Source organism: Doryrhamphus excisus, chromosome 5 (genome assembly GCF_030265055.1).
Source record: "Doryrhamphus excisus isolate RoL2022-K1 chromosome 5, RoL_Dexc_1.0, whole genome shotgun sequence".
NCBI classification, from domain to species: Eukaryota; Metazoa; Chordata; class Actinopteri; order Syngnathiformes; family Syngnathidae; genus Doryrhamphus; species Doryrhamphus excisus.
Window position 1 is genome coordinate 704,463 of NC_080470.1, and position 10,538 is coordinate 715,000.

A 10,538-nucleotide genomic window follows, 5' to 3' on the forward strand; every position below is an offset into this window, starting at 1 on the left:
CATTCATTCATTCATTCATTCATTCATTCATTCATTCATTCATTCATTCATTCATTCATTCATTCATTCATTCATTCATTCATTCATTCATTCATTCATTCATTCATTCATTCATTCATTCATTCATTCATTCATTCATTCATTCATTCATTCATTCATTCATTCATTCATTCATTCATTCATTCATTCATTCATTCATTCATTCATTCATTCATTCATTCATTCATTCATTCATTCATTCATTCATTCATTCATTCATTCATTCATTCATTCATTCATTCATTCATTCATTCATTCATTCATTCATTCATTCATTCATTCATTCATTCATTCATTCATTCATTCATTCATTCATTCATTCATTCATTCATTCATTCATTCATTCATTCATTCATTCATTCATTCATTCATTCATTCATTCATTCATTCTGCAGATGGTAGGCAGGGCTTACCTGTATTTGATCATTCATTTTCTACCGCTTATCCTCACGAGGGTCGTGGAGTGCTGGAGCCTATCCCAGCTGTCTTCCGGCGAGAGGCGGGGTACACCCTGGCCTGTGTGCTAACCACTCGTCCGCTGTGCAGCCCTGGTTCAGTATATTTTTCATCAAAATAGTAGTCATGCCAAAATGTTGTGTTGCTGCTGGATGTTCACAGTATCCGAGTGATACTGTCGTGGGGGTGCTGGAGCCTATCCCAGCTGTTTTCAGGCGAGAGGCGGGGTACACCCTGGACTGGTGGCCAGCCAGCCAATCCCAGGGCACATATAGACAAACAACCATTCACACTCACATTCATACCTATGGATAATTTAGAGTCGCTAATTAACCTAGCATGTTTTTGGAATGTGGGAGGAAACCGGAGTACCCGGAGAAAACCCACGCATGCACGGGGAGAACATGCAAACTCCACACAGAGATGGCCGAGGGTGGAATTGAACTCGGGTCTCCTAGCTGTGAAGCATGTGTGCTAACCACCCTTCCACTGTGCAGCCCTGGTTCAGTATATTTTTCATCAAAATAGTAGTCATGCCAAAATGTTGTGTTGCTGCTGGATGTTCACAGTATCCGAGTGATACTGTTGTGGGGGTGCTGGAGCCTATCCCAGCTGTCTTCTGGTGAGAGGCGGGGTCCACCCTGGACTCGTGGCCAGCCAGCCAATCCCAGGGCACATATAGACAAACAACCATTCACACTCACATTCATACACCTATGGACAATTTGGAGTCGCCAATTAGCATGTTTAGCATTTTAGCAAACTAGCATGTTTTTGGAATGTGGGAGGAAACCGGAGTACCCGGAGTTAAAAAAAACCCCACGCATGCACGGGGAGAACATGCAAACTCCACACGGAGATGGCCGAGGGTGGAATCGAACTCGGGTCTCCTAGCTGTGAGGTCTCCACTCGGGCACCATGCAGTGTAATTTACTTTTTACTAAATATTTGGTCAAACTTTCCAATAAGACAGTAGTCTTATGCCCTAACCACTACTCATGAGTTCCTAAGTAACTACTCTAAATGTATGCGTATTAGTCATTAGCTCCTCTCCATGAAATCCAATACATACGTATATAATATCATAGCTAAGATGTACATTTTGCTGCACAGTAGAAGATTAGTGTTTAGTAGTTTGGAATCTTAGCTATAGCCTTTACTTAGCATGTTAGCATGCTGTCCGTGTGTTTATGTCCTCCTCCAATCCAAACACATGACCTCTTTTTACCGGGTAGACAAAAATACACACTTTAGACGTGAATTGGTTAATTGGTTGTGGATCTGACAAGTGATTGACAGGCTATGAATCCACTGGAACGGAAGCGTAGCTCTTCTTTCCTTGTGTTTTCCTTCTATTGCTGAGCAAGGAGCTGCGGTTGCCGGCATTGGTGGAATACCTTCAGCGTGACTCATAGCTCCCCTCTCAGCAGCGTGTTTGTGTTCACGAGGTGGAAGTAATCAAGTCCCTAATGAAGTATTAACAATCGCTCGCCGGCTTGCTGAGATGTTGCTTGCGGTTTTTTTTTTTTGTGAAAAGAAAACACAAAATTGGATGTGGTTCATTGTTGAAAGAAAGGAAGTTAAAAACTGAATGAGTTTTTTTTTTTTAATTTTTTTTTTTTTTAATAAAACACAAAAAATGTGATATTAGCTCTCAGTGTTGAGAGATGGGCTGTCCTTAAATGGACATGCCAGGTCCGGGATTGGCTGAGACTCCGCAGCGTCTCGGTGCGAGATTGGTCGATCGGGCTGGAATGACCCGCACGGAATGGAGAAAGTATCCAAATAAGGAAGAGAGTTGTGCTAGCTGACCTTCCTCGCAGGGCGAGCGGGGGGGGGCTGGGCTCACTAACAGAAGACCCGAGTGGACTCGTACGTCTGAGAGTTGACAGCATGGAAACCGGAGGAATCACACTCGGTCAAAGAACATTCCGTTGTGCTGAACACTGATGTGATAAAGACGCACATAGATGCACAATAACACAACATCTCCTACTTATTTGCTTCTGAGCCGTATCTCCGTCTTTATCTGCTCTTGATCCTAATCTCAGTCCTAAATCAGGGTCCGTATTCACAAAGCAAGGCTAAAAAAAAGTTTTTTTTGCTAAGAGAAAAGTTATTCACAAAGCATCTTAGGCCATTTTTATCCTTTATATTGAGTTGTGGGCTCCTATAGAGCAGCTACACACAATAACCCGCGCAGAAAACTTCTTAGATCTTCAATAATATGCACCCATTCCAGTTATATTTCCATGGATTTGTGCTACCCGCCAAAACGGTCTGTTTTAATTTATTCTACCCCTCCACTCTGTTGCATTTGTTCACTTCCTGCTTTCCTAATATAGTTAAAAAAGAAATTTATATATTTTTTTCATTTTTTTTATTTTTGTCAAATCAGTTCACAAAAGGAGTGGGAAGAAGCACAGCTTATTAAATCCTACCCCTCCATCTGTTACTTTTACAATCACTAACTGTTACATTTGTTCACTTCCTGCTTTCCTAATATAGTTAAAAAAAGAAATTTATATAATTTTTTCATTTTTTTTATTTTTGTCAAATCAGCTCACAAAAGGAGTGGGAAGAAGCACAGCTTATTAAATCCTACCCCTCCATCTGTTACTTTTACAATCACTAACTGTTACATTTGTTCACTTCCTGCTTTCCTAATATAGTTTAAGTTTTTTTGTTTTTATTTTTTAATAGTTTTTTTTATTTTTTTTTTTATTTTTGTCAAATCAGTTCCCAGTTCCACATGTCCGAAAGGAGTAGGAAGAAACAAAGCTTATTAAATCCAATTTTCGGGAGAATGATTTTTGAGCGATTTGTTCAAGAATATATACTTCTTTGAAAAAAAACAACCCAAACGCAGCTTCCTGTTTAACATGAAAAGGCTGAACTACATTTAAAACATTTTCCCGAAAATTGTCCCTTATTTCCCCGGAAATTGTCCCTTATTACCCCACCGTCCCTTATAACCCCTTTTACGGTACTTTTTGAAAATAAAAGCACTTTTTGGTTCGGCTTTCGAGTCGGATGTTTGAACCGATTCCGAAAAGGTCGAATTACATTTTTTAAAAATTCCTGAAAATTGTCCCTTATTACCCCGAAAATTGTCCCTTGTTACCCCGCCGTCCCTTATAACCCCTTTACGGTACTTTTTGAAAATAAAAGCACTATTTTGTTTTACTTTATTTACCTTTTATTTAACCTACAAATCAGATAATTTAGCTTGACCCTGTACGATAAGAGCTTGTTTAGTAAACAGAGATGCAGAGCGTGCAGAGAGAGTGTATATATCACACCTACAGCCACGCCCATATAAGGAAGCCCGCTCCTCTGTGACATCACAAAGGAAGAGTTTTGCAACGCCCTCTGAAACCGAGCGTTTTGAGCCATCCCAAACTTCTTTCAGGGCTCACTTCCAAATGCACAAACCTGGTTAGGGTTAGGGTTACAGTCAGGGTTAGGGTCAGGGTCAGGGTCAGGGTTAGGGTTAGGGTTAGGGTTAGGTTAGGGTTAGTGTTAGGGTTAGGGTTAGGGTTAGGGTTAGGATTAGGGTTAGGGTTACGGTTACAGTCAGGGTTAGGGTCAGGGTTAGGGCTAGGTTAGGGTTAGGGTTAGGGTTAGGGTTAGGGTTAGGATTAGGGTTAGGGTTACGGTTACAGTCAGGGTTAGGGTTAGGGCTAGGTTAGGGTTAGGGTTAGGGTTAGGGTTAGGGTTAGGGTTACGGTTACAGTCAGGGTTAGGGTCAGGGTTAGGGTTATGGTTAGGGTTAGGGTTAGGATTAGGGTTAGGGTTAGGGTTAGGGTTACGGTTACAGTCAGGGTTAGGGTCAGGGTTAGGGCTAGGTTAGGGTTAGGGTTAGGATTAGGGTTAGGGTTACGGTTACAGTCAGGGTTAGGGTTAGGGTCAGGGTCAGGGTTAGGGCTAGGTTAGGGTTAGGGTTAGGGTTAGGGTTAGGGTTAGGGTTAGGGTTAGGGTTAGGGTTAGGGTTAGGGTTAGGATTAGGGTTAGGGTTAGGGTTACGGTTACAGTCAGGGTTAGGGTCAGGGTTAGGGTTGGCATTGCCATTGTTTAACACATTGTTTAACACAAGAATACAACATTGGAAAGACGTTTCGGTAGTGTTTTAAATCAGCAAAATATGACAAAATCAGTGTTGATGTTTGACATAATTGTGAATGATGTTGTCGTGTGAAGGCGTGGAGTTGTCAAAAGACAAAAGACATCCTGGACAATTTTAAAGAACTCCCAACACCACCATTGTTATTATTGTCAGGACAAAACGGTGAGCCAAACATTGAATCGATGACCCATTTTTCCACAGGATGTTTTGACAGATTCCTAAAAAAAAATGGCTCTTGCGTCTGTTCACAATGGAAACGTATCGCGTAACACTTGTGACAACAATCCCTCCCATCCATCCATCACGCCGTGATGGTATTATGTGTCATGCGAATCATAACACGCAATTTCAAAGACAAAGCAAAGAATACCGTTTGAGCTTTTATTCTGAAAAGAGCCCATGAGTTTTTACTGAGAGGGAGGTGGATGGTTTGGGGGGGGGGGGGGGGGGGGGTGTAGACAGCCTGACTCACGCAGACGGAGGGAGGGCGTCTGTCAGCGTCTCATATACGCCGCTCCTACCTGACAACGCTGCAGTCGGCGCTGCAGGGAACGACGGCTGAGGACTTGGAAGGTAGATGGAAAAATCTCTCCTTTGTTTGCTTTTTGCACGGGGATGAAGTCGCCTGCTTGGTTTCGACTTGAAGTACCGTGAAGGCAACACGGGGGAAGTGGTTTCTTGGATTAGTTTGGGATGTTTATGAAGCATTGTTGTGCTTACTTGAATTTATTTCTTCTTAGAGGAAACTATCTATGGTTCTCTTGCTGCTAATCCACTTTGATGCTGATCCCTGTCCCGTTCTTATGTCTTCTTCAACATTCCTTGTGATATGAATGGAAAAAAAGTGAGAGGATGGATGAACAAATGGATGGATGCATTGATGGATGTCGGTCTACAAGTGAAGTGCAACGTGAGACGAGTGAGAAAAGAACCTTGAGGGTCTGCTGTTGGAGAAAGAAAACCCCTTCTGTGCTGCATTTGAAAGGAAAACAGTCTGCTTCTATTTTGTGTGTGTGTGTACAATTAGAGGCCGCAGAGGGGGCGGGGGGCCGCCGGGGGGTTGAAAAAAAGTCAAGGATAGTGACAGGAAGAGAAAGTCAGCTGACAGGATTTTTTTTTCTCTCTGTTGTATGTTTCTGCAACGGCTTTTTGGGAAAGTCAAAGTTCATCTGGAACACCCATTTTAATGATGACTTATGGCATTCCCGGGAAAACCAACTCAAGAATTCAAGCTTGAAGTGTGCAGTTATTTGACTTTTATTATGAAATGAGTCATTACATAGGGAAGGAACCATATTTGGTAAGTTTATATAAGACCTTGAATGCCTCACGCTTACTTTATGTGTGTGCGGTCGTCGGAAAAGTTGATTTCTGACAGCAAATCCGATCAAAAGTGATAATAACGCCGAGATATAATTATAATTATATTTTTTCTACCGAAAAAAAAATTTCAGAGACAAATTCTGCACCGTAATTGTTTCATATGTTACGTCTTTTTGTCATCAGACTCAATGGTGACGTAAATCTAATTTTCGGGAAATGATGATGCGTTTCCTGTCTCGGGCCGTCAATCATGTCGGGTTGGAATCAGGATCAGTTCACTGTCGAGAGGTTTTTGAGAATCAGTCAGCGACTCCTTTGTTGCCTGAGGGCGACCCGGGGCTTGACTCACCATGATGATGATGATGATGACAGGACGTCTCGGTTGTCAATATCTGCTTAAGTCTTATTTATTCGGCCTGCTTAGATTTCCTATAGTCATTGAACACAACTCTGTGCTGGACTTGTTTGGTTATGTGCTCATTAGTTAGTCCCTCCAGAATTTGGTGGGATTTTTGGGTGATTGTCACTTCCGCCTCGTTTTCGAGAGTAGGTTCTTTTGTTCTTTTGGCTTGGTTTCAATGAATTTATTACGCTGGTCTACAAAGTTTATTTTATTCCAGAACAAAGTTTTTTTTTTTTTTGGCTTGTTTCTTATACTCAGGAGACAAGTACTCCCTGACAACATTCCAACAGTAGTCAGGAAACATCTATGGAATCCACTTTCCCTGGTATCTTTTCTCCATGGTGGTATCTCCTAGCTGTCTTCAATACACTCTGGACTGGTGGCCAGCCAATCACAGGGCACATATAGACAAACAACCATTCACACTCACATTCATACCTATGGACAATTTGGAGTGGCTAATTAACCTAGCATGTTTTTGGAATGTGGGAGGAAACCGGAGTACCCGGAGAAAACCCACGCATGCACGGGGAGAACATGCAAACTCCACACAGAGATGGCCCGAGGTTGGAATTGAACTCGGGTCTCCTAGCTGTGAAGCCCGTGTGCTAACCACTCGTCCACTGTGCAGCCCTGGTTCAGTATATTTTTCATCAAAATAGTAGTCATGCCAAAATGTTGTGTTGCTGCTGGATGTTCACAGTATCCGAGTGATACTGTCGTGGGGGAGCTGGAGCCTATCCCAGCTGTCTTGGGGTGAGAGGCGGGGTACACCCTGGACTGGTGGCCAGCCAATCACAGGGCACATATAGACAAACAACCATTCACACTCACATTCATACCTATGGACAATTTGGAGTCGCTAATTAGCATGTTAGCAAACTAGCATGTTTTTGGAATGTGGGAGGAAACCGGAGTACCGGGGGTAAAAAAAACCCCAGTATCACACATCACACAGAGATGGCCGAGGGTGGAATCGAACTCAGGTCTCCTAGCTGTGAGGTCTCTTGCGCGCTAACCACTTGTCCGCCGTGCAGCCTTACCACAATTCAATGGAAATAAATCTAGATAGGAATAATAATAATAATAAAAAAATAAAAATAAAAAAATATATTATGAAAGCAGGAAGTGAACAAATGTAAGAGTTAGTGATTGTAAAAGTACCAGATGGAGGGGTAGGATTTAATAAGCTTTGCTTCTTCCTACTCCTTTTGGACATGTGGAACTGTGAAAAAAAAAAAAAAAAAAATAAAAATAAAAATAAAAATAAAAATAAAAATAAAAATAAAAATAAAAATAAAAATACAAATAAAAATAAAAATAAAAATAAAAATAAAAATAAAAATAAAAATAAAAATAAAAATAAAAATAAAAATAAAAATAAAAATAAAAATAAAAATAAAAATAAAAATAAAAATAAAAATAAAAATAATAAATAATAAATAATAAATAATAAATAATAAATAAAAACTATATTATGAAAGCAGGAAGTGAACAAATGTACCAGTTAGTGATTGTAAAAGTATTTAATAAGCTTTGCTTCTTCCTACTCCTTTTGGACATGTGGAACTGTGAAAAAATATAAATATAAATATAAATATAAATATAAATATAAATATAAATATAAATATAAATATAAATATAAATATAAATATAAATATAAATATAAATATAAATATAAATATAAAAATAAATAGATAAAAAACTATATTATGAAAGCAGGAAGTGAACAAATGTAACAGTTAGTGATTGTAAAAGTACCAGATGGAGGGGTAGGATTTAATAAGCTTTGCTTCTTCCTACTCCTTTTGGACATGTGGAACTGGGAACTGATTATGGGATGCACTCAATTGGAATCTGATGCATGTTCAAATGAAATTAAACCATTACCATTACCATTACCATTACCATTACCATTACCATTGTTGGAGGTTCTGCTTAGCGGCCGTGCACACTCGTCAAGTTTCCTGGCATCAGCTGGTGCCTGGTCCTCGTAAAAGCGCCATTCTCATCAGCTGGCACGACGAAGCATTTTACACAGTTTGTGTTCCTTAAAGCAGCTGTGCAGCTCTTCATACGTTCTCTTTATGGAGCCGCTCGCTGTAAAAGTGTTTAACAACATCTTGGAAACTTTGGGTTTAAAAAGTAGGGAATTAAACCCGCAGCAGCTATTTATACCCGCCGACCACAAAGTTAGAGAGAGAGAGACTCGGGAAGAGCGATACAGCGAGACGGACGCTTTGTGGGCCGCTTGGCTGCGGCTCAGAGAGCACAAACAGCACCGTCGGCATGACGACGGAGGAACTTCCCTCTTCATTCAGCCGACAAAAAAAGAGCAAACGTGTGAGCCCCAAGATACCGTATAATCATATGATCATATGATCATATAATCATATAATCATACGCCGCTTTTTTTGGGCTGAATCTGCATCCTGAATCGGCCATGAAACTCTTTCATGGAGTGACCTTTTCAGGTTAAAGGTCATCTTTTAAATCCAATCCAATCCACTTTATTTCTATACGAGCAATTTACATCAAGTCACATCAAACTCATGTTTTCGCAAAGTGATGAAGACTTCCCAGCGCCATGTTGACCCTGGAGAATCCAACCCGATTCAAGCAGACGTGCTAACCACTACTGCACCGCGCTACTACATACAACTACTTCAATAATAATCAAGTATTCTTTACATCTTTTAGCAAATAATTTCGTAATTCTACGCCATTGAAAACATAAGAAAAAAAAATAAAAATAAAAAACTATATTATGAAAGCAGGAAGTGAACAAATGTAACAGTTAGTGATTGTAAAAGTACCAGATGGAGGGGTAGGATTTAATAAGCTTTGCTTCTTCCTACTCCTTTTGGACATGTGGAACTGTGAAAATAAAAATAAAAATAAAAATAAAAATAAAAATACAAATAAAAATAAAAATAAAAATAAAAATAAAAATAAAAATAAAAATAAAAATAAAAATAAAAATAAAAATAAAAATAAAAATGAATAAAATTGAAAAAAATTATTGAAAAAAGAAACCAAACCTGAAACTATATTAGGAAAGCAGGAAGTGAACAAATGTAACAGTTACTGATTGTAAAAGTATCAGATGGAGGGGTAGGATTTAATAAGCTTTGCTTCTTCCTACTCCTTTTGGACATGTGGAACTGGGAACTGATTATGGGATGCACTCAATTGGAATCTGATGCATGTTCAAATGAAATTAAACCATTACCATTACCATTCCCATTCCCATTCCCATTCCCATTCCCATTCCCATTACCATTACCATTACCATTACCATTACCATTACCATTACCATTACATACAAGTACATCCGTAATAATCAAGTATTCTTTACATCTTTTAGCAAATAATTTCGTAATTCTACGCCGTTGGAAACGTAATAAAAAAAAAGGTCCTTTACTTGTCCAGTACAAATGATTTGCAGACATCCCAAGCTGATGTTGTCATGACGGGAGAAGCTGACAGCAAAATGGATTCCTGTCCTCTTGCGGCTGCTGCTCCTCCTCCTCCGTGAACGGGAGGCACGGCCAAAAAAGGAATCAAACAGCTGCTCCCAAGCGCCTCCAGTTGCCAAACTATTCCTGGAAATGATCATGGTTTGCTGTGGACACAGAGGCCTTTTGGTGATACAGGATGGATGGATGGATGGATGATGGCTGGAGGATGGATGGATGGATGGATGGTGTGTGGATGGATGGGTGGATGGATAGATGGATGGATGGTGTGTGGATGGATGGGTGGATGGATAGATGGATGGATGGTGTGTGGATGGATGGATGGTGGGTGGATGGATGGAGTATGGATGGATGGATGGATAGATGGATGGATGGTGGGTGTGTGGATGGATGGATGGATGGATGGATGGATGATAGATGGATAGATGGATAGATGGATGGATGGATGGAGGATGGATGGATGGTGTGTGGATGGATGGTGGGTGTGTGGATGGATGGTGGGTGGGTGGATGGATGGAGTATGGATGGATGGATGGTGGGTGGATGGATGGAGTATGGATGGATGGATGGATGGATGATGGATGCATTGATGAGTGGATGGATGGATGGTGGGTGTGTGGATGGGTGGATGGATGGATGGCTTGATGGATAGATGGATGGGTGGATGGATGGTGGTAGGATGGATGGAGTATGGATGGATTGATGGATTGAT

General features: G+C 40.4%; 1 protein-coding gene across 4 annotated transcripts in view; it reads left to right on the forward strand.

Annotated features, from left to right (window-relative positions):
- palld (palladin, cytoskeletal associated protein) overlaps nucleotides 1-10,538 on the forward strand; it is a 51,849-nt gene that overhangs the window by 27,947 nt on the left and 13,364 nt on the right. The window contains exon 1 of one of the 4 annotated variants that reach the window (XM_058073167.1): nucleotides 5,061-5,194. The exons of 2 other annotated variants lie outside the window; for them this stretch is intronic. The gene's annotated coding sequence lies outside the window, so the exon portion shown is untranslated. Of the gene's footprint in view, nucleotides 1-5,060; nucleotides 5,195-5,670; nucleotides 5,922-10,538 lie in introns of those variants that run through there. One more of the 4 variants, XM_058073168.1, reaches the window with a different exon arrangement.